General features: G+C 40.8%; 1 protein-coding gene across 2 annotated transcripts in view; it reads right to left on the minus strand.

The window, feature by feature from the left end:
* The window catches only part of LRRC4C (leucine rich repeat containing 4C), a 1191085-nt gene that overhangs the window by 884105 nt on the left and 282693 nt on the right, over window positions 1–24287 (minus strand). Inside the window, exon 2 of one of the 2 annotated variants that reach the window (XM_073658146.1) lies at window positions 18503–18561. The gene's annotated coding sequence lies outside the window, so the exon portion shown is untranslated. Of the gene's footprint in view, window positions 1–18475; window positions 18562–24287 lie in introns of both variants that reach the window. The other variant, XM_073658147.1, reaches the window with a different exon arrangement.

Here is a 24287-nt window from a genome sequence, read left to right on the forward strand (position 1 = left end):
ATATTCCTATTCAGAAGGCCAAATAGGAAGAGCGCAGTAATTCAGTAATTGACTTGATGTCCAACAGAAAGTATCATTCTTGAATGTGTAAATTAGGCAAAACACAGAGGTATGGAGCATGTCTTCCAAAATTCGATTCAGGCACATTCGCTGAAATTCGACCAAGAAATAATTTTGTGTGAATCATATCTCCCCTGTCGTCTATCTCGGTCTGTTTTCCGACCCCCGACACTGACGTTCTACACTATGCCACATGCCATTATGTGGGGCGCTAAACTCATCACTAATGTCGATGATGTGTGACGGTGGGCAGCCTAGTCAAGGACATCAGCACTGGAGGCTTTGAAACAGAAGAAGATAGAAGTGAGAAGAAAGAGGATGAGATTAGAGGATCAACCGCAGGGGGGAAAGTATGGGGAGGCCGAGGGAAGGTGAGCATAAGATTTTTTTTATCTTTTCCTGGTCCTTAGAATCCAGAAAAATTACAGTCAGCCATTTTGCTCAAATTCATGCAAACTGAATGGAGAAAAATTTGGATTCTGGTAAATCCAAATTTTGTAGGAAATTCATTACAAATCATTTCTACACAGATACTGTTGAGCCTGGCATAAATTCGGACCAATTTTGTTAACAATTATGACCAACTCGACCCATTTCACGACTTCAACCAATCAGCAATCTACAAATTGTACACGGCTTAAATATGTTTGTATGCCAAATACATGGCTCATCATTTAGCTTTTTTTTTCATTTGCAAATGTATAAGGATAGCAGAGAAGGTTCATTTATTTATGGACAAGAAGACTCACATAATTAGATGAACCATTGTAGAGACACAAATGTAGATGCGTCCTTTCTGACCTTCACTCTTGTTAGTTTCACATTTCCCAACATGAGTAGAATGAGATGACCAGCTTTGGAAAAAAAAAGATAAGATTCCCCAGTACTCTGTCGGGAGACGTTTATGCTATATGTGACAGCCCAGTTATTGCAGCTGATCTGAATCTTGCTGTTGCTATCATATATTGAAGTTGCGTTGAGAGAAATTGAGAGTCGTTAACGGGATTTGAGAAAAGATAACAGTGGACATACCGCCACTGTTGAATCACAAATAATTACCTGGCGCTATAAGAGGGGTTTTTTGCATATTGTCCAGTGCGAGAAAGTGCATGAGTGGGTTTGCTTTGCAGTTTTTGTAGGTGTGCCACAATACTACTGAGCATGCTATGACATTTGTAGAAGAAAATGGAAGAGCGTTTTTAGGAAGAAACAAAACAAGTATTGACAACTCTTGATATCAGGGTCCCTTCCTTGCTCAGAAGCCCCAAGTCTGGGCGACAGCCAACTAAAAAAGAGATAATCTGTCAACTTTGGCGTTTGTTTCAATAACGTCAAACTTTTCGAAAAAGCTTATCCAATGGAACTCAAGTTTTTGGCCAACATGTTTCAGACTGTTTTTTACGCACGGCTAGGCATGAGTGGACCCATGGAAGTTCGGGTTCTTTAGTTCAAAGTTCGGTTCGGGCACCAGGACTGTAGCCGAACTTGAACCTGAACCCCAACCCCATTGAAATCAATTGGGACCCGAACTTCAAAGCTCTTTTCTCTCTCGTTCTTTCTCTCTCTGGACTCCTGAACTGTAAACCGAACCTCCAGGAGAAGTCCGTGTTCGAATTGGTACGAACCCAAAGCATTACTGTTCGGGTTCGCTCATTTCAACTCATGGCTTAAGTAATGTTGGATATTTGAATGATGAGCTCCATGGAACCAGATTATCAGAGTTTTTGGAGCCACCATACCAGGATAGGGTGCCCAGTTTTGATTTTGCTTTGGATCTCTCTCTAGAGTCATTTTCTCTCTAGCTTTAAAGAGTCCAATCTTTAGATAGATGCATGTGATAATCTCTAATATATAAAAACAAAAAGTTCCATTTTTATGTGTGTGGAGACCCAGTACTTCTCAGTAAGTTTATTGCCACCACTAGCATTTTATCTGTCTGTTGAAAATGATACTTGATATCATAAATTCTCCTGCCGATAAGAAATGAAATAAAGCAGCAATCATTTATAGATACTATGAGGCAGACTGGCCAGTGACACAAGGAACGTGTGCGTATATCAAGGTCTTTCTACAGTCTTCCCATCCACGGTCTCCGGTGATAATTCCCTGGTTCGGTTTCCAGTGCACTTTTCATCAGATCCCCAATTGTGCTGGATGGACATAAAAGCAACAGCTCATCTGCTGTTAGCTGCTGAAGTGTAAAATCCTTTTCAAAAGCAACAACAACCTTGCAGGCGTGGGCAGAAGGGAAGAAATCCCACCATCAGCCGCTATTCGATACGCGGCAAAGCATATGATAAAAAAATAGATACAAAGCGGAGAAAGTCGGGTCATGCGAGGTGAGGAGAATGTTCTGTGACCTTCAGCCTCTTACAGACGGTAAATCACAGCAACGGGCACTGTACATTATGAAAAGATTTAATAATTTCTGGTTTAGTTGGAAAGATTAAAGTCTGAAGTTTATCTCCAGGGTAAATGAAAGGAATAATCTTAGGGGTTCCAAGCATCTTAAGATTGTTGGAAATCAATTGGTGATTGGTGGGGATCCGGTCTGCAGAATCCCTGCCATTTGATGTAGAGAACTAGAGATTATATATGAGTGTTGTGTGTGTCCGTTTAATTTTTTATTTAAGTGATTGATTTGCATGTTTTGCTGTACCTATTATCTTTACAGGAAATGGTGGGGGCTTTGTATCTTTACAGGAAGTGGTAGGGGGCTTTGTATCTTTACAGGAAGTGGCAGGGGGCTTTTTATCTTTACAGGAAGTGGCAGGGGGCTTTGTATCTTTACAGGAAGTGGTAGGGGGCTTTGTATCTTTACAGGAAGTGGAATGGGGCTTTGTATCTTTACAGGAAGTGGCAGGGGGCTTTTTATCTTTACAGGAAGTGGCAGGGGGCTTTTTATCTTTACAGGAAGTGGCAGGGGGCTTTGTATCTTTACAGGAAGTGGCAGGGGGCTTTGTATCTTTACAGGAAGTGGCAGGGGGCTTTGTATCTTTAATGGACTTGGTCACAGTACTTTGTATATCTACAGGAAGTGATGGGGGGCTATGTCACTCTAAAGGAAGTGTGGGTAGGTCCATGTCTCTACAGGAAGAGACGGGGTTCTTTGTCTCTTTACAGGAAATGGCAGGGGGCTTTGTATCTTTACAGGAAGTGACGGGGTTCTTTGTTTCTTTGCAGGAAGTGGCAGGGGGCTTTTTATCTTTACAGGAAGTGGCAGGGGGCTTTGTATCTTTACAGGAAGTGTCAGTTTTTTTTAATCTTTACAGGAAGTGGCGGGGGCTTTGTATCTTTACAGGAAGTGGAATGGGGATATGTATCTTTACAGGAAGTGGCAGGGGGCTTTTTATCTTTACAGGAAGTGGCAGGGGTCTTTGTATCTTTAATGGACTTAGTCACAGTTCTTTGTATCTTTACAGGAAGTGATGGGGGGCTTTGTCACTTTAAAGGAAGTGTGGGTCTATGTCTCTACAAGAAGTGACGAGGTTCTTTGTCTCTTTACAGGAAGTGACGAGGTTCTTTGTCTCTTTACAGGAAGTGGCAGGGGGCTTTGTATCTTTACAGGAAGTGGCATGGGGCTTTGTATCTTTACAGGAAGTGATGGGGTTCTTTGTCTCTTTACAGGAAGTGGCAGGGGGCTTTGTATCTTTACAGGAAGTGATGGGGTTCTTTGTCTCTTTACAAGAAGTGGCAGGGGGCTTTGTATCTTTACAGGAAGTGGCAGGTTTTTTTTTATCTTTACAGGAAGTGACGGGGTTCTTTTTTTCTTTACAGGAAGTGGCAGGGGGCTTTTTATCTTTACAGGAAGTGGCAGGGGGCTTTGTATCTTTACAGGAAGTGTCAGTTTTTTTTTAATCTTTACAGGAAGTGGCGGGGGCTTTGTATCTTTACAGGAAGTGGAATGGGGATATGTATCTTTACAGGAAGTGGCAGGGGGCTTTTTATCTTTACAGGAAGTGGCAGGGGTCTTTGTATCTTTAATGGACTTAGTCACAGTTCTTTGTATCTTTACAGGAAGTGATGGGGGGCTTTGTCACTTTAAAGGAAGTGTGGGTCTATGTCTCTACAAGAAGTGACGAGGTTCTTTGTCTCTTTACAGGAAGTGACGAGGTTCTTTGTCTCTTTACAGGAAGTGGCAGGGGGCTTTGTATCTTTACAGGAAGTGGCATGGGGCTTTGTATCTTTACAGGAAGTGATGGGGTTCTTTGTCTCTTTACAGGAAGTGGCAGGGGGCTTTGTATCTTTACAGGAAGTGATGGGGTTCTTTGTCTCTTTACAAGAAGTGGCAGGGGGCTTTGTATCTTTACAGGAAGTGGCAGGTTTTTTTTATCTTTACAGGAAGTGGCGGGGGCTTTGTATCTTTACAGGAAGTGGCAGGGGGCTTTGTATCTTTACAGGAAGTGGCGGGGGCTTTTTATCTTAACAGGAAGTGGCAGGGGGCTTTGTATCTTTAATGGACTTGGCTACAGTTCTTTGTATTTTACAGGAAGTGATGGGGGGCTTTGTCACTTTAAAGGAAGTGTGGGTCTATATCTCTACAAGAAGTGGCGGGGTTCTTTGTCTCTTTACAGGAAGTGACGAGGTTCTTTGTCTCTTTACAGGAAGTGGCGTGGTTCTTTGTCTCTTTACAGGAAGTGATGGGGTTCTTTGTCTCTTTGCAGGAAGTGTTATGGTCTTTGCTTTTGTACAGGAAGAAAGGGTGTTTTTTTTGTTTCTATAGGAAGTGGGTGATGGGTCTTTTAATCTCTACAGGAAGTGGGAACATGTCTTTTTTTTTACAGGAAGTTCGTGTGGACCTTTATATTTTTTCTCCTGCTTTCCAGTCTTTCAAAGTACATGTAGTCTCAACTTCTGGAGTACTTCGCCTCCCCCCACACTGACTGCCATTGATGAGAACTGAAAGCGATCAGTTACTCACACTTGGGTCTGCTGTGCTCCAGCAAATATCATCACATTGCAGTAAGGAGAGCAGACTATTTATCAATGCTATTATGGGGGCTTGTTCTTTCCTTGATGTGTTGCTGCCACTTATGATCAGTGAGTATCAGAACAAGGAAGAAGTACACGCCCCCAGTAAAATCTCTCTGGTAATGCTCATTTGGATTTTTTAAAAAAATAACTGTTTAGGTGCCAAGTACTTTGATCACTAATATCTCTGAAACAGAAGCAATTTTTTTTCAAATTTTTTTTATTTTGCTCTGCAGTGCCTATTACGTCTTGTATTCAGTTCAACGTGAAAAACTTGGTGAAATATCTTTTTTAAAGATATTGAAAAATCACTGCAGAGTTTTTCAGCAAATATTAAATATTAATAAAAAAAGAACCTGATATAACATTTTTCTTATTGCCTTACGCACAAAACCCAAGTTACTTAGAATGGAAACACATTTCAATTATGTGCTATAGGCCCCATTCGGCTGTAGGAGGACAAAAGACTGTATATATGACAAATTTAGCACAAACAACACAACATTCAATATTATATCATGACATACAATTCCCATTACTACCACTGGGTGACCACACATTGACATATAGCATAAACAACATCCTATTCAATACCATATTATAACATGCAATCCCCATCACATCCACTGGGTGGTCACACATTGACACATATAGCAGAAATAACACAAAATTCAATATCATATCATAACATGCTAATCCCATACCCTCCACTGGATGGCCACACATTGACACATATAGCACAAATAACACAAAATTCAATATCATATCATAACATGCTATTCCCATACCCTCCACTGGATGGCCACACATTGACATATAAAGCATAAACAACACCCAATTCATCACCATATTATAACATGCAATTCCCATCATCTCCACTGGGTGGCCACACATTGACATATATAGCATAAATAACATCCAATTCAATACCGTATCATAACATGCTAGCAAAGCAGTTAACAGGCTGACATTTACATTATTACCACTGGACGGCCATGAATATAACCATATATAGCATAAGCATCTCCCAATCCAATTCAATACCATGTCATAACATGCTAGAAAAAGCCTTGGTACATTGCAATTTACATTATTACCACTGGGTGGCCCTGACGAAGGCGCTTGCCGAAACGCGCATCGGGGTGGACGCTGTCCGGTTTTGGGAACAATCCATTGTATTGTTTGTAAGTATTTGATACTTCTGATATATGCCAACTATGTGGTTCAATGAACATTGAACATTCCATGTGCACATTGTTGCACTGTCTTCCACTCTATCACAGATGTATCTTGGACTATTTTTTGTGGCAATTGTTTACCATATGGATTTTTCTCCCTCTCCCCTCCACTATATTGGTGTGTGACATACATTGTGCAATTTGGCACATGTGTGGAGAGATTGATGTTGATATACTATACACTATATATCATATACTCCGTACATTCTCTTGGTGAGAGAGGGAGACATTAGATGCATTTGCACTTTATATATTGTATATTTTCTTCGGTGTACTACACTGTTTGTGCACTGGTTACCTGTATGTATTTATATATACATCTGTGACTTATTTATTTGATTATTTATTTATTTATTATTTATTTAATATTTGTTCCCAACATCAACTTTCTGTATATCATCCGGACATGCGCCCCTGTTTTTAGATGTTTTTAATCATTGTATCATTATGTATTTGGTCTGCTATCTATCTGTTGTCACCTGTCATTAATAAATATACAACTATTCACCATATTTGATACTTGGGACTAGTGTTGAGCCACCCCCGTAGTGTTCGGGTTCGGTTCGGTTCGTCGAACACCGGGATGTTCGAGGAACTGTTCGTCGAACTGTTCGTCGAACACCTTAGAACACCGTCGAACATCGTTAAAACCAATGGCAGGCAAACAAAAACACATAGAAACACATAGAAAACACCTTCAAAGGTGTCCAAAAGCTGACAAACTGCTCAGAAGATGCTCTCTTTAAAAAAGCCGGCCGGCAATTCAGCAGCGGCATACACCGGTACCCGACAATTTAGACAAGAAGGAATAGAGCATCACACATAGATTAGATAGATAGAAACATGTCAGTCACACATATAAGAAGCACAGTGACAGTGTTGCTTACTGTACTTGTCATTTAGTGTAAAGGATTTATTTAAAAAAATAATAGTGTTTTCATGCACCGTCTCTTTAAAAAAGCAGGCCGGCAATTCAGCATCTGTTCCCGACAATTTAGAACAGAAAGATAGAGCATCACACATAGATTAGATAGATAGAAACATGTCAGTCACATATATATGAAGTACAGTGATAGTGTTGATTACTGTACTTGTCATTTAGTGTTAAAATAAAGGATTTATTAAAAAAAAAATTGGCGTCGGGTTCCCCTTAATTTTAGTCTCTAGCGGAGGTTAAGCAGACGGCTGGGGCAGATGTTTGAAGCCTGGGAAGGGGGTAATACTCATGGAGCTTCCCAGGCTACTAATATCAGCCCCCAGCTGAATACCTAGCCTTTACTAGCTATTAAAATGGGGGACCCCCCCAAAAAAATGACGTGGGGTCCCCCCTATTTTAATAGCTAGCAAAGGCTAGGCAGACAGCTGGGGGCTGATATTAATAGCCCAGGAAGGGTACCATGAATATTGACCCCCTCCCAGGCTAGAAACACCAGCCGTCAGCCGCCCCAGAAATGGCGCATCCATAGGATGCGCCAATCCTGGCACTTAGCCTCGCTCTTCCACGCTGCCCTGGTGCGGTGGCAGTGGGGTAATAGGGCTGGGGTTGATGTCAGCTTATAATGCCAGCTGACATCAAGCCCAGGTTAGTAATGGAGAGGCGTCTATAAGAAACCCCCATTACTAACCCCATAGTGAAAGTTAAAAAAAAAACACAACACCCAGAATAAAGTCCTTTAATTGAAATAAACACACAATTCTTTATTGTTCTAAATTAAACCATACTTACCATCACGCCCATTCCAGCTGAAGCCAATGTCTTCTGCAATAAAAGTAAAATAATAAAGCAACCTCATCCTTACCTTTCCATGGTTCCCAGGAACAGCTTCAGCTCTGCTACATTCACATAACAGGCTGGACCGCAGCAGAACGCTGCCATCCAGCCTGTCATCCCGCAGACACTGAGAAGCGCAGGCATGCTTGCGCTCCTTAGTGTCTCTCTGTGACGGCATAAAGATGAGCCGAGGTCATGTACAATGAACTCAGCTCATCTCATGCACGTCACTGACAGCGTGGGAAAATTCTCCTGCACTCAGCGCTTCAGCGTGAGAATTTTCCCACGCTGTCAGTGACGTGCATGAGGTGAGCTCATGTCCAATGAACTCAGCTCACCTCATGTACGTCACTGACAGCGTGGGAGAATTCTCACGCTGAAGCGCTGAGTGCAGGAGAATTTTCCCACGCTGTCAGTGACGTGCATGAGGCTGATATTTAAATTTGGCGCACAAATCGGTGATTGGTCGCGGGCAGCGTCCGCGACCAATCAGCACGGTAGTGTTTAACTTTGGCGGCAAGATCAGTGATTGGTCGCGCGCCAAGACCGCGACCAATCACCGATTTGGGCGCCACATTTAAATATCGGCCCCGACCAATCAGCACAGCATTGTTTAAATGTGGATCCAAGATCGGTGATTGGTCGCGGCCGATATTTAAATTTGGCGCACAAATCTGTGATTGGTCGCGGGCAGCGTCCGCGACCAATCAGCACAGTAGTGTTTAACTTTGGCGGCAAGATCAGTGATTGGTCGCGGTCAAGACGGCGACCAATCACCGATTTGTGCCGCACATTTAAATAGCGGCCGCGACCAATTGGATGTCAGCGCCGCTCCCCGATCCTCCCTTGACACCCTAGCCGCATGGATGTCAGCGGCGCTGCCTGTGCGGATACTTCCGCTGCGAGAACCCGGGACATGAGCGGGCGCTCGCAGCAGAAGTATCCTGACCCGCAGCGCCGCTCCCCGGTCCTCCCTTCACAACCCTACTCACTGATGTCCCCACAGTATCCGCATGGTGTTACAAAGGTCCGGACATTTGTGTTAAAAATCGCTGATTGGTCACTGGCGCTGCCCGCGACCAATCACCGATTTGGGCGCCACATTTAAATAGCGGCCGCGACCAATCAGCGAGCTTGGCGCCAAATTTAAACAACGCTCTGCTGATTGGTCGCGGACTCCAGCCGCGACCAATCAGCGAGATTGGCGCCAAATTTAAACCCCGCTCTGCTAATTGGTCGCGGATGCCGGCCGCGACTAATCAGCATTATTGGCGCCAAATTTAAACACCGCTCTGCTGATTGATCGCGGTCGCGGTCTGCGACCAATCAGTAGTATTGGCGCCAAATTTAAACCCTGCTCGGCTGATTGGTCACGGTTGCCGGCCGCGACCAATCAGCAGTATTGGCGCCACATTTAAACCCTACTCTGCTGATTGGTCACAGTTGCCTTCCGCGACCAATCAGCGATTTTGACGCCAAATTTAAACACCGCTCTGCTGATTGGTCGCGGCCGGCGATTGCGACCAATCAGCATTATTGGCGCCAAATTTAAACCCCGCTCTGCTGATTGGTCGTGACCGCCGGCCGCGACTAATCAACATTGTTGCCGCCAAATTTAAACACCGCTCTGCTGAATGGTCGAGGTCGTGACCAATCACCATTATTGGCGCCAAATTTAAACACCGCTTTGCTGATTGGTCGTGACCACAACCTATCAGCATTATTGGCGCAAAATTTAAACCCCGCTCTGCTGATTAGTCGTGACCGCCGGCCGTGACCAATCAGTGATATAGTCGCCAAATTTCAACACCGCTTTGCTGATTGGTCGCGGTTGCTGGCCGCGACCAGTCAGCGATTTTGGCGCCAAATTTAAACACCGCTCTGCTGATTGCGCCGGGTCTGCCGCATACATATTCTAGAATACCCGATGCGTTAGAATCGGGCCACCATCTAGTTTCATGAAATAATTTTAAAAAAAATTGACGTGGGGCTTCGCACTATATTTGTGTCCAGCCAGGTACAGCAGGCAGGAACGGGCTGCCCCCAACCACCAGCTGCCTATTTGTACCTGGCTGGACACAACAATATAGGGAAGCCCTTTTTTTCTTAATTATTTCATGAATTTCATGAAATAATTAAAAAAAAAAATACGTGGGGCTTCGCCCTATTTTTGTGTCCAGCCAGGTACAACTAGGCAGCTGGGGGCTGAAATCTGCAGCGCAGGGAGGCCCAAGCTTTCTGGGTCCCCCCAGCTGCAAATTGCAGTCCGCAGCCACCCCGGAAAATGGCGCGTTCATAGAAGCGCCATCTTCTGGCGCTGTACCCAACTCATCCAGGGCCCTGGTGCGGTGGCTCACTGGGTAATAAAGGGGTTAGGGCCAGCTTGGCATTATCAGCTGGCCCTAAGCCCGAAATTCATGGGGTCACGCCAATATTAGACATGACCACCATGAATTTCTAGTAAAGTATTTAAAAAAAACACAACACCCAGAAAAAAGTCGTTTAATTGAAATAAACACACAATTCTTTATTGTTCTAAATTAAACCATACTTACCGTCACGCCCATTCCAGCTGAAGCCAACGATCTCCTGCAATAAAAGTAAAATAATAAAGCAACCTCATCCTTACCTTTCCATGGTTCCCAGACAGCTTCAGCTCTGCTACATCGAGATGAAAGGCTGGACCGCAGCAGAACGCTGTCATCCAGCCTGTCATCCCGCAGACACTGAGAAGCACAGGCATGCTTGCGCTCCTCAGTGTCTCGCTGTGACGGCATCCAGATGAGCCGAGGTCATGTCCAATGAACTCAGCTCACCTCATGTACGTCACTGACAGCGTGGAAGAATTCTCCTGCACTCAGCGCTTCAGCGTGAGAATTCTCCCACGCTGTCAGTGACGTACATGAGGTCAGCTGAGTTCAATGGACATGAATGAGCTCACCTCATGCACGTCACTGACAGCGTGGGAAAATTCTCCTGCACTCAGCGCTTCAGCGTGAGAATTTTCCCACGCTGTCAGTGACGTGCATGAGGTGAGCTCATTCATGTCCAATGAACTCGGCTCACCTCATGCACGTCACTGACAGCGTGGGAAAATTCTCACGCTGAAGCGCTGAGTGCAGGAGAATTCTCCCACGCTGTCAGTGACGTGCATGAGCTGAGCCGAGTTCATTGTCGGCTCATCTTTATGCCGTCACAGCGAGACACTGAGGAGCGCAAGCAAGCCTGCGCTTCTCAGTGTCTGCGGGATGACAGGCTGGATGGCAGCGTTCTGCTGCGGTCCAGCCTGTCATCTCAATGTAGCAGAGCTGAAGCTGTCCTGGGAACCATGGAAAGGTAAGGATGAGGTTGCTTTATTATTTTACTTTTATTGCAGGAGATCGTTGGCTTCAGCTGGAATGGGCGTGGTGGTAAGTATGGTTTAATTTAGAACAATAAAGGATTGTGTCTTTATTTCAATTAAAGGACTTTATTCTGGGTGTTTGTGTTTTCTTTTAACTTTGGCTATGGGGTTAGTAATGGGGGTGTCTTATAGACGCCTCTCCATTACTAACCTGGGCTTGATGTCAGCTGGCATTATAAGCTGACATCAACCCCAGCCCTATTACCCCACTGCCACCGCTACAGGGCAGTGGGAAGAGCGAGGCTAAGTGCCAGAATTGGCGCATCCTATGGATGCGCCATTTCTGGGGCGGATGACGGCTGGTGTTTCTAGCCTGGGAGGGGGCCAATATTCATGGCACCCTTCCTGGGCTATTAATATCAGCCCCCAGCTGTCTGCCTAGCCTTTGCTAGCTATTAAAATAGAGGGGACCCCACGTCATTTTTTTGGGGGGGTCCCCCATTTTAATAGCTAGTAAAGGCTAGGTATTCCGCTGGGGGCTGATATTAGTAGCCTGGGAAGCTCCGTGGATATTACCCCCTTCCCAGGCTTCAAACATCTGCCCCAGCTGTCTGCTTAACCTCCGCTAGAGACTAAAATTAAGGGGAACCCCACGCCAATTTTTTTTTAAATAAATCCTTTATTTTAACACTAAATGACAAGTACAGTAATCAACACTATCACTGTACTTCTTATATATGTGACTGACATGTTTCTATCTATCTAATCTATGTGTGATGCTCTATTCCTTCTGTTCTAAATTGTCGGGTACAGATGCTGAAATGCCGGCCGGCTTTTTTAAAGAGACGGTGCATGAAAACACTATTATTTTTTTTAATAAATCCTTTACACTAAATGACAAGTACAGTAAGCAACACTGTCACAGTACTTCATATATATGTGACTGACATGTTTCTATCTATCTAATCTATGTGTGAAGCTCTATTCTGTCTGTTATAAATTGTCGGGTACCGCTGCTGAATTGCCGGCCGGCTTTTGTAAAGAGACGGTGCATGAAAACACTATTATTTTTTTTGATAAATCCTTTACACTAAATGACAAGTACAGTAAGCAACACTGTCACTGTACTTATTATATATGTGATTGGCATGTTTATATCTATCTAATCTATGTGTGAAGCTCTATTCTTTCGGTTCTAAATTGTCGGCTACCGGTGTATGCCGCTGCTGAATTACCGGCTTTTCATGTTTCACTGTTGGCACTGTTCCCATCGATTTGGGCAATCACTGTAATGCCACAACCACCATGGCTGTGGCATTACAGTGAGTGGCAGACAATCCCTGCATGATTGGTGCTCTAAATAGCGCCAGACATGCAGGACACGCTTTTGGTGCACGAACAGTTATCGAACATAACCTCGAACAGCCGAATTTTTTGCAAATCGTTCGGGTTCGTTGAACAACTCGAACACCGCCCAAAACAGCTCGAATTTGAGATTGGCGAACAGTTCTAGTCGAACACCGCTCATCTCTACTTGGGACTCTATGGACGGTTCTTTTCTTTCTTTTTCTCATCTCAGGATATGTTGAGCCAAGAGAAAAAGTAAGGACACATCTGTGTATGTCGTCACAATTCTCCCAATATAAACCTCCAACCTTGCGTGATGTGCACCGAGCCTTATCAGTTTACTTAATGTTTATGTCACTAGAGATGTTATTTCTGTCTTTTTTTTTTAGTGCTTATAAAATGAAATGTTCTGGATGAGAATAGAGCATCTGATAAATTCTGAAGGATTGTAAAGCAGTTAAATCTGCAAGATTGTACCGCCTGGGGAAAAAATCTTATTCGAGAGAGTTGTCTTCTGAACATCAAAAGGAATCTTAACACCAACAAAGGTGCATTGTGTAGTTGTGTGCTTACTGGACTGCGAACCGTTCTCAAATGCGTCCCCCCATAACACAGCCCTACCACCCCCCGATACACAGACGCACAGACATCAGGGAAGCGTCTTCCGTCGCGGTAATTATCTCAGGTTCTACAAGCTGATCATGACGGAAATAAGAAGGCGCTTTATGTTTATTAGCAGGAAAGCTGATTTTAATCCGCCTCAGATGGTAATTACCAGAGGATTGTTTGCAAAATTGTAAAATATTCTTTAACTGCTTGTGTCAGAGCCGGTCTGTCGCTGCAGATTGCGTCCTACATCACAGCAAACTGGGAATAAGAGGCAAAGAAACCGGAAGATATCAAGCTAGTTCATCACTTTCTAGTTGCAGGGATGTACTCTAGACTTAGTAAAAACTGTTTTTCAGTGCTGACATGCATTTACCGTTTTGTGCATCCAGCTCCCATGCAGACTTGAATGTGACCATGGTAACAGACTGCAAACAAATCCTTTATGTAGTCTGATCCTCTATTACTCTGACACTTTCCATTTTTTCTGCTTGAAAAAGGTTCACATATTGCATAAAAAAATCAACTTTTGTAAACTCTTTTGATGGGCGGCCTCCAGTTTTTGTTTTATAGCTGGATGGTTCAGTACTGTATGTACCAGGGAGGCTCTGCACCCTCATTTCTTAAAGGTGATGCTATATATTTCTATGTATAGAACATAGATAGATATATGGATACATAGATAAATAAATAGATAGATAATAGATATTAGATAGATAGATAATAGATAGATAATAGATAGATAAATGATAGATAGTAGATAGATAAATGATAGATAGATAATAAATAGATGATAGATAGATAGATAATAGATAGATAGATAATAGATGATAGATAGATAATAGATAGATAGATAGATAGATAATAGATAGATTGATAATATACAGATAATAGATAGATAGATGATAGATAAAAGATAAATAGATAGATAGATAATAGATAGATAGATAATAGATAGATAATAGATAAATAGTTAGATAGATAGATAGATAATAGATAGATAATAGATGATAGATAATAGATAGATGATAGATAGATAATAGATAGATAATAGATAGATAGATAGATAGATGGTAGATAGATAGATAGATAATAGATAGATAGATAATAGATAGATAATAAATAGATAGATAATAGATAGATAGATAATAGATAGATAATAGATAGATGATAGATAGATGATAGATAATAGATAGATAATAGATAATAGATAGATAATAGATAGATAGATAGATAGATGATAGATAGATAATAGATAGATGATAGATAGATGATAGATAATAGATAGATAATAGATAGATTATAGATAGATGATAGATAGATGATAGATGGATAATAGATAGATAGATGATAGATAGATAGATAGATAGATAATAGATAGATGATAGATAGACAGATGGATAGATAGATAGATAGATAGATAATAGATAGATAGATAGATGATAGATAGATAATAGATAGATAGATAGATAGATAGATAATAGATAGATAGATAGATAGATGATAGATAGATAGATAGATAATAGATAGATAGATAGATAGATAATAGATAATAGATAGATAGATAATAGATAATAGATAGATAGATAGATAGATAATAGATAGATAGATAGATAATAGATAGATAGATGGATAATAGATAGATAATAGATAGATAGATAGATAGATAGAGGGATAGATAGATAGATAGATAAAAGATAGATAATAGATAGATAGATAGATAATAGATAGATAGATGATAGATAGATAATAGATAGATAGATAGATAATAGATAGATAGATGATAGATAGATAATAGATAGATAGATAGATAATAGATAGATAGATGGATAATAGATAGATAGATAGATAGATAGATAGAGGGATAGATAGATAGATAGATAGATAGATAATAGATAGATAGATGGATAATAGATAGATAGATGATAGATTTAAAACAGATGTTTTTATGACCAACCATATTATGGATCAGTGTCTTCCCCGTGAATACTCTATTACTTTTCCATATATATGACATCAATGACTTCTATAGGGAAAATATGCATTCACATTATGTATTACCAATTTGTGCACTTTTAGCTTTATATAAATTTTCCAAATTCCCCAATTTTCCATGATACAAATTCAATACATGATTCAACAGATGGCAAAACCCACAAGAGGCTGCAATCCCCATCACAACCACTAGGTGGCCACAAATAGAGACATATAGGATAACTATATCCCAACAGAGTATTCCAAAATCATAGAATTTATTTACTGTTTTTTTTTTGTTTTCATCTAAAGCTAGTAATGAGGATGTGTCAGCCCAAGAGGAAAGGCAAAGAAGGACACAGATGTGCGTATTATATATCATCTCTATTGGGAGAATATTGATCCAGGTTATGAATCTATACTTCACCAATAAAGCTCGGTGAACTCCATTGTCATCTATGTATGATGGAACAAGATAAAATAGTAATGCGGTCAACTCAACAGGGTCAGCCTAGCCGTCCAAGGAACCAACTTTACCAAACAAGACCAAAAACTCATGCAATATATTTTCCAACCATAGCAGAGACCGTGAGGTCCAGGAGAAACCAATCCTTATCTGATGCACTACGGCAGTTGCGATTGATTAATCTTAAGGTGCCTTGGAGGGGATTTCATACCTTGGTGACATTTTCTTGCATCAGAGCCACCAGACACCATCTGGCTTCTTTAACCCCATGATTGGCTGTTATCACTGGGGGACATCAGGGGGATAAGTGTGTAATACAAGGGTTGGACTTTGCATTGTCTCTGCTCTAGAGAGGGGGTCTCAGCCCATTGTCCATACATGTAATAATAGTTATAAAATGAGGTTTTCTGGATGTAGTATTAAAAGGAGTTTTTTTTTTTTTTAATTGCCCATTATGGTATAAATAATAAAATTATTATTATTATTATTATTTTTATTATTATTATTAATAACCCCTTCACGCTGCGGCTAATTTCCATTTTTTCATTTCCGTTTTTTTCCTCCCTTTCTACCCAGAGCCGTAACTCTTTTATTTTTCTTTCCACATAGATATATGAGAGCTTGTTTTATGCAGGACAAGTTGTATTTTTGAATGACACCATTTATTTTACCAAATATTGTACTGAAAATGGGAAAAAAAATCCAAATGTGGTGAAATTGTAAAAAAAAAATGCAATTCTGACATTGTTTTTTGAGAATTGTTTGTTTTGTACATTTTGTGGTAAAAATAACCTTGCAATAGGATTCTCTTCATCATTATGATTACAATGATACCAAAGAAGTCCATTTTTTAAATTATTTTAGTGGTAAAAAAAAATTAGAAATTTGCACAAAAAAAAAAATTTTTGGATTGTGTCACCATTTTCCAAGACCCGTAACTTTTTTATTTTTCATCCAATGTAGCTGTGTGATGGCTTATTTTTTTGTGGGGCGAGACGATGTTTTTATCAATACCATTTTCGGATAGATGTGACTTTTTGATCGCTTGTTACAGCCTTTTGTGTGGCATTGCGGCGACCAAAATTACTTATTTTTGGCGTTTTAGAAACTTTTTAGTTTACCAATCGAGTTAATTGTTTTTTATACTTTGATAGATTGGACTCTTCTTAATGCGGCGATACCAAATATGTGTATTTTTTATATATATATTTTCAATCGGGGAGAAGGGGAGTGATTTGAACTTTTAGTTTTTTTTAAATTTGTTTCATATTTTTTAACTTTTTTTTACTTTTCACTGTTATTGTTAGTCCCCTTAGGGGACTTGAAGATGCGATCGTCCGCTTGTTCCATATACAGTAATGCCACAGAGGAATAGCAGAAATCACGGTCTCCTTTATAGCTCGGCCACCGGCAGAGTTTCAAAGGAGCTCCGTATTGCAGACACGGGGGGTCTTTAGCTGACCCCCCGGCTGTTATGACAATCAATCGATGGCCTGCAATCATGTTTCGGGGGCGCGCCGATGGGTGGAGAGAATGGCATGCCGGAGTATGTTAAGAACAGCTGTAGAGATTGACAACGGCATTTAACAGTTTACCAATCACGGGTGGTGCAGTGTTCCACCCGCGACTGTTAGTGGCAGGTCCTGGCTGTAATACACAGCCATCATCTTCCGGATATGGGGCGGGCTCGCTGCGTGAGCCCGCTCCATACACCTGCTTCCAACATGTACGGCAGATGTTGTGAAGGGGTTAATAATAATATAAAGATAATGTATTATTATTATAATATCTCCAGCCCCACTGGTCTCCTGACATGAGACTGCGGTGCCCATCACTGGCGGTGACCAACCAATCTAGCGGTGCCCATGTCTCCTGCTCTGGGAGATCTATAGATGATTACTAATTATTTATGTGACTATGTTTGACCACTTTTAAAAATTAAAAAAAAAGGGGTAGACAACCCCTTTAAAGCTCATAATTGCATAGAATGTTTACGGTATAATCAGTCATAAAACAAACAAACAAAAGACGTTACACAAATAAATTGCATGCAACAATAGGAAAAATAATATCTTAAAACGATAGAAACCAACACCTGGATTTCTCCAGCAGCTCGAGTGTTAATCCTCTTAATTATCTATTTTCACCATGATTATCTCATTCCCTTTACTTTAAAGCTATTATCAAGTCATTTCAGACTTGCAAAAAAAAATATATATATATATTTTTAATTCCCCAGTATGATAGGAGGATAATAATATATATTATAGGCTGAAACAATTTATATTCTTCCATCCGTGGCTGAGAGATAATTATAGAATAATTAGTCTTTTGTTTTCCACGTTTAGCTGATATTATGATGGAGCTTTTCTACATATAAGTAAATATCTTTTCTTTTTTTTTTCTTTTTCTTTTTTTTTTTTTTCCGGAAGTGAAATTTGAAACTTCAATTATAAATGTCCTGATACAATTTTTTAGGTTTCTATTTTAGGACACATTTAACCTTTTTTTTTTTAATATATTTACAGTTTGTGTGGGGGAGGGGGGTAGAGAAAAAAAAAAGATAAAACTTCTGAGCTAACAGATGTCTCTCTTAGCTCTTGCTAAGCTCGATGAATTAATCTTTTACTAATTAGCATGGATGGTAATTGTCTAAGGGCCTGAGACAATTATTTCAACAAAAAAGTCATGCTTTGTACCTCTGCATTTAAATGAACACTTCCCACCTGTTTCTGCCTTCTTCTTTGGCTGACGGAATCCCAGGCACAATGTAATCTCAAAGGACCTAAAAAACATAAGAGAAAAATTATCTGTTAGCCATAGTGAAAGAAAGACTCTTATATAAAATGTACCTTTCTCCTTGACTCTACATATCATGAGATAAGTGGTAGGAAATTATCAGCTTCGAATGAAAAAAAAAAAAATGTTGATACTCTGTCTGGAGATGTTTATGATATATGTGTTTCTCTATATATGGCCACTTAGCAGCTATGATGTGCATTGTGGCTTCAAATAAAAAATATGGTGATACTCTGTCTGGAGATGTTTATGGTATATGCGTTTCTCTATATATGGCCGCCCAGCGGTTATGATGTGTGCTGTGGCTTCGAATAAAAACAAATGTTAGTATTCTGTCAGGAGATGTTTATGATATATGTGTTTCTCTATATATGGCCGCCCAGCACTTATGATGTGAATTGTGGCTTTGAATAATAAAAAAAAAAATGTTGATACTCTGTTGGGAGATGTTTATGATATATGTGTTTCTCTATATATGGCCACTTAGCGGTTATGATGTGCATTGTGGCTTCAAATAAAAAAATATGCTGATACTCTGTCTGGAGATGTTTATGATATATGTGTTTCTCTATATATGGCCACATAGCGGCTATGATGTGCATTGTGGCTTCAAATAAAAAAATATGGTGATACTCTGTCTGGAGATGTTTATGATATATGTGTTTCTCTATATATGGCCGCTCAGCAGTTATGATGTGAGCTGTGGCTTCGAATAAAAACAAATGTTAATATTCTGTCAGGAGATGTTTATGATATATGTGTTTCTCTATATATGGCCGCCCAGCTCTTATGATGTGAACTGTGGCTTTGAATAATAAAAAAAAAATGTTGATACTCTGTTGTTAGATGTTTATGATATATGTGTTTATATATGGCCGCCCAGCGGTTATGATGTGTGTGGTGTCTTTTTGAACTTTTTGCTAGCATGTAGTCCTTACTAAAATTCATGGAAAGGTAAGATTGATCTCAAGCATGTAATCTATGGCTGGGATTGGACTCTTTAAGGGTTGTCCCCTTTTGGAGGCAATATTTTTGGTTTAACTTAAATGCATATATATATTTGAGTCTAAGATTAAATTTTTGCAATTGCATTTTATTACAAAACTTTGCACCCTTTGCCTTTTTATAACCTGTGTGCTCCACTGTCTATACCTGGCTGCAGAATGAGTTAACAGAGAATCTGGGTGAGATTTTGTAATTCTTTTTTTTTATTTAAAATCAAACACCACATCAAAGTTGAAAGTGAAGGAAAACAAAGAGCCTGTAAAAACCAAAAACAATGCAAAATTTTAAATTGCAAAAATTATTTTTGGGCACCAAATTGCATGTTTTTAAGTTAAAAAAAAATAGTGCCCCCCAAAGGTGACTAAAGCCTATAATGAAATTTTCAGAAATGTAAAAGTGAACACATCTGCATGGAGAACACATATGGACTAGATGTAGCAAGTACACGCCAAGGATGGTTAGAATGAGGGAAAATGAGTGCCATCTTTGCCAGGATTTTGGACACTGCTGATGACCATTTACTTCTCCAAGGCTAAAGAAATACTATTTCATATAAAATCAAAAAATAACAGAAAGCAAAGTAGAAAGATTTCCCCAAGTCATAGTTACTGCAAGGTAAGAAAACCTTGTATTTTCTGGCACAGCTCTCTATGGATGGAGCACATTGCAGCCACCATTGTGCAGGAGAGGCGTTGAGGGCATTGCCACTTTGCTTATACAGATAATCCTTTTCTGACATTAACATCCAATCGCTTATTTTTATTGCACTTTGACTCATGATCGGATCCTCGATACACAATGGCGATTGATGGAGCACGCTCGTGTAGGCTGCTTCTAACAATAGCAGGTTGTATTCCAAGCCTTGTGGCAAATAGACTGACTGCTGATCAAATGCCCCCTGCTGAAAACGAGGCGCTCCTTGTCAGTTCCCTTCTGTTTCCAGACAACCAACTCACAGCGCTCTTTCGCTACGGCCCTTTGTTCCTTTACTTCCTCCTAGTGTGCTAGCTTCAAAGCGCCGAGTCTGGCAGTAGAGGGCTCAGAAGGCTCGCCTTACACAATAATAAAAAAAGAAAAGGAAGAAAGAGGCTATTTGCTTTGTTGAAACTTGAGTTTAGCACATACAGCGAGGAAACTCCGGGAGGACAAACAAAAAGTTTTCCGAGACCGGAACAGCATGCGGTTCATTGGGATTTGATTAAATGCAATGTTGTCAATTTGCAATGTCGCCAATTTGCAATGTCTATGGTGCTACATTCAGCTTTGCGGGTTCCTGATACAGTACGTGGTCTATAGTGAAGTTTATGAGAGGATGGGATATACACACTCCCAACCGGCACATTGTACAGTTCCCAGTTAACTCACTTGAGCCATGGCACATCCTATCAACACCATTCTCCTTACTATCTAGGAGGCCATTAACACTCTGCTTTTGTCCATTCTGTCACTGGTCTGTCAGGTGTAACAGACAGTCGCTTTGGATCTGTGTGTAGAAGGTCGCTGCGACTGGCATTGCAGATGCCTTCTTAAACTTTCTGCCTTTAGGACCCAGCGGCTACCTCCCTCCAGTTGTTAATTGACACACGCTTGCATGGGAGTTAAAAACTGTCAGTTTGCTGCAGGAGATCGCAAGTGATATTCACATGTTCCCTTGTGAAGGCTTGCAGCTATAGGAGTCTGCTTACTTCCTCTCTGGTGTGCTTTGAGGACGTTTAGTGGTGTCTCGCTGGAGTCTGCTCAAGCTAAGTTTCTCCCCCTTTGTTTGTCTCTCTTGTTGTCTTTAGTTTATAGTGGGGACAGACCAGTGCTCATCCCCTCCCCCTCCCTATTCAGGGCCTGTCTCTAGGGATATACAGGGCCACATCCACCTCCAAAGCAGCACATAGCGTCTGTCATAGACTTTAAAGGGCCCATATACTGTTCTTGCACAGGGGTCCTTTTCTGTCTGTGACTGCCACTGCAGTACCTGCTTGTCCCTATTAAAGGGCCAAGTCTCAAAGAATTATTTTCTGCATAAAAAGACACTAGCGTTATACTTGGCATATGGCAGTGGGGTCCTGATAGAGATTTTGCACTGGAGTTCAGAATACAGTCATGATGAGTTCATGACTAGTGTTGAGCGAGTATGTTCTATTAACCCTTTCGCCGAGTATGCTCGAGCCAAGCTCCGAGTATTTACAGCTGCTCGGTGATAAGGTTAAATCGCTCCCGTGTGCATGATTTGCAACTGTTTGACAGCTTTATTACATGTGAGGAATGTCTATTTCTTACACATTCCTCACATGTAATAAAACTGTCAAACAGTTGCAAATCATGCACACGGGAGCGATTTAACATTATCACCGAGCAGCTGTAAATACTCGGAGCTCGGCCCGAGCATACTCGGACAGAACATACTCACTCAACCCTATTCATGACCCATTTTAAGCTTATTATTTGCAATTGTAATGAGTAATGTGTTGGTAAATACTCCCAACTAGAGATTAATTAGTTTCCCAAAATTCATTTAGGACTGATTCGCTCAGATTGGCGAGCAGACTCAATTTGATCAAATTAAAATTTGGTTGGAATCCAATCGGCTCAGAAAAATCTAATAATATATTCTGAGGTCTCTCGAGACCCCAAATGCATAATAAATGGAATGGCAGGAAAAGAGTTAAAAAATAATAACTATTACACACACCTGTCTTAGGCTTTCATCTCAAAGGTTTTGATTATGCAATTCTTCACCTGGTGCTCTGCTCGCTGAAGCTTGGTCTTCGAATTTGTCTTGGGTCCGGATCTTCTGGTACTAATGAGGCCTCACGTGGTCATGTGCTACAAAATGTACAGTACAGACCAAAAGTTTGGAGACACCTTCTCATTAAAAGATTTTTCTGTATTTTCTTGACTATGAAAATTGTACATTCACACGGAAGGCATCAAAACTATGAATTAACACATGTGGAATTATAAACTTAACAAAAAAGTGTGAAACAACTGAAAATATGTCTTATATTCTAGGTTCTTCAAAGTAGCCACCTTTTGCTTTGATGACTGCTTTGCACACTCTTGGCATTCTCTTGATGAGCTTCAAGAGGTAGTCACCAGAAATGGTCTTCCAACAATCTTGAAGGAGTTCCCAGAGATGCTTAGCACTTGTTGGCCCTTTTGCCTTCACTCTGCATTCCAGCTCACCCCAAACCATCTCGATTGGGTTCAGGTCTGGTGACTGTGGAGGCCAAGTCATCTGGCGTAGCACCCCATCACTCTCCTTCTTGGTCAAATAGCCCTTACACAGCCTGGAGGTGTGTTAGGTCATTGTCCTGTTGAAAAATAAATGATGGTCCAACTAAACGCAAACCGGATGAAATAGCACTCATCAGACCAAAGCACAGATTTCCACTGTACATTCCTTGTGTTCTTTAGCCCAAACAAGTCTCTTCTGCTTGTTGCCTGTCCTTAGCAGTGGTTTCCTAGCAGCTATTTTACCATGAAGGCCTGCTGCACAAAGTCTCCTCTTAACAGTTGTTGAAGAGATGTGTCTGCTGCTAGAACTCTGTGTGGCATTGACCTGGTCTCTAATCTGAGCTGCTGTTGACCTGTGATTTCTGAGGCTGGTGACTCGGATAAACTTATCCTCAGAAGCAGAGGTGACTCATGGTCTTCCTTTCCTGGGGCGGTCTTCATGTGAGCCAGTTTCTTTGTAGCGCTTGATGGTTTTTGCAACTGCACTTGGAGACACTTTCAAAGTTTTCCCAATTTTTCGCACTGACTGACCTTCATTTCTTAAAGTAATGATGGCCACTCGTTTTTCTTTACTTAGCTGCTTTTTTCTTGCCATAATACAAATTCTAACAGTCTATTCAGTAGGACTATCAGCTGTGTATCCACCAGACTTCTGCACAACACAACTGATGGTCCCAACCCCATTTATAAGGCAAAAAATCCCACTTATTAAACCTGACAGGGCACACCTGTGAAGTGAAAACCATTTCTGGTGACTACCTCTTGAAGCTCATCAAGAGAATGCCAAGAGTGTGCAAAGCAGTCATCAAAGCAAAAGGTGGCTATTTTGAAGAACCTAGAATATAAGACATATTTTCAGTTGTTTCACACTTTTTTGTTAAGTATATAATTCCACATGTGTTAATTCATAGTTTTGATGCCTTCAGTGTGAATGTACAATTTTCATAGTCATGAAAATACAGAAAAATCTTTAAATGAGAAGGTGTGTCCAAACTTTTGGTCTGTACTGTATGTAAAGCATCAAACCTCACGGAAGATCTGGACTGAATTCAAAGACCGATCTTGAAGCAACAGAAGGACCGGGAGGAGAAGACGGTGAAGGGCAGGTCTATGACAGGTTGAGTATAACATTAATTATTTCTTATCCACTTTCTATAAAGATTCCAGCAAAATGAATTTGCACCAATCAAATCCCCAAAGTATTAGGATTCTGCCAATTTCTGAGTTTTTGGAAACTTCGTAACAATTTCGAGTTGTTGCAAATCGATTTTCTCATCACTACTCCCGACGCGCGCCTTCAATGTATGCCACTGAACAGGCACAAAGTGGTACATAGTACCTCTCCCAATGGCTTCCAGTCTAAAAATGTGTAGTGCATGGAACTACACCTCTGTATAGGAAAGAGCTGCACTTTATGTTTTCCCAAAAGAAGAGCTTGCTGATGTTTTTGACATTTGTGGGGTTTACAGTGCCCTACGG

Source organism: Phyllobates terribilis, unplaced genomic scaffold, assembly GCF_046119375.1.
Source record: "Phyllobates terribilis strain yellow unplaced genomic scaffold, ASM4611937v1 Scaffold_13__5_contigs__length_258822181, whole genome shotgun sequence".
Classification (NCBI taxonomy): Eukaryota; Metazoa; Chordata; class Amphibia; order Anura; family Dendrobatidae; genus Phyllobates; species Phyllobates terribilis.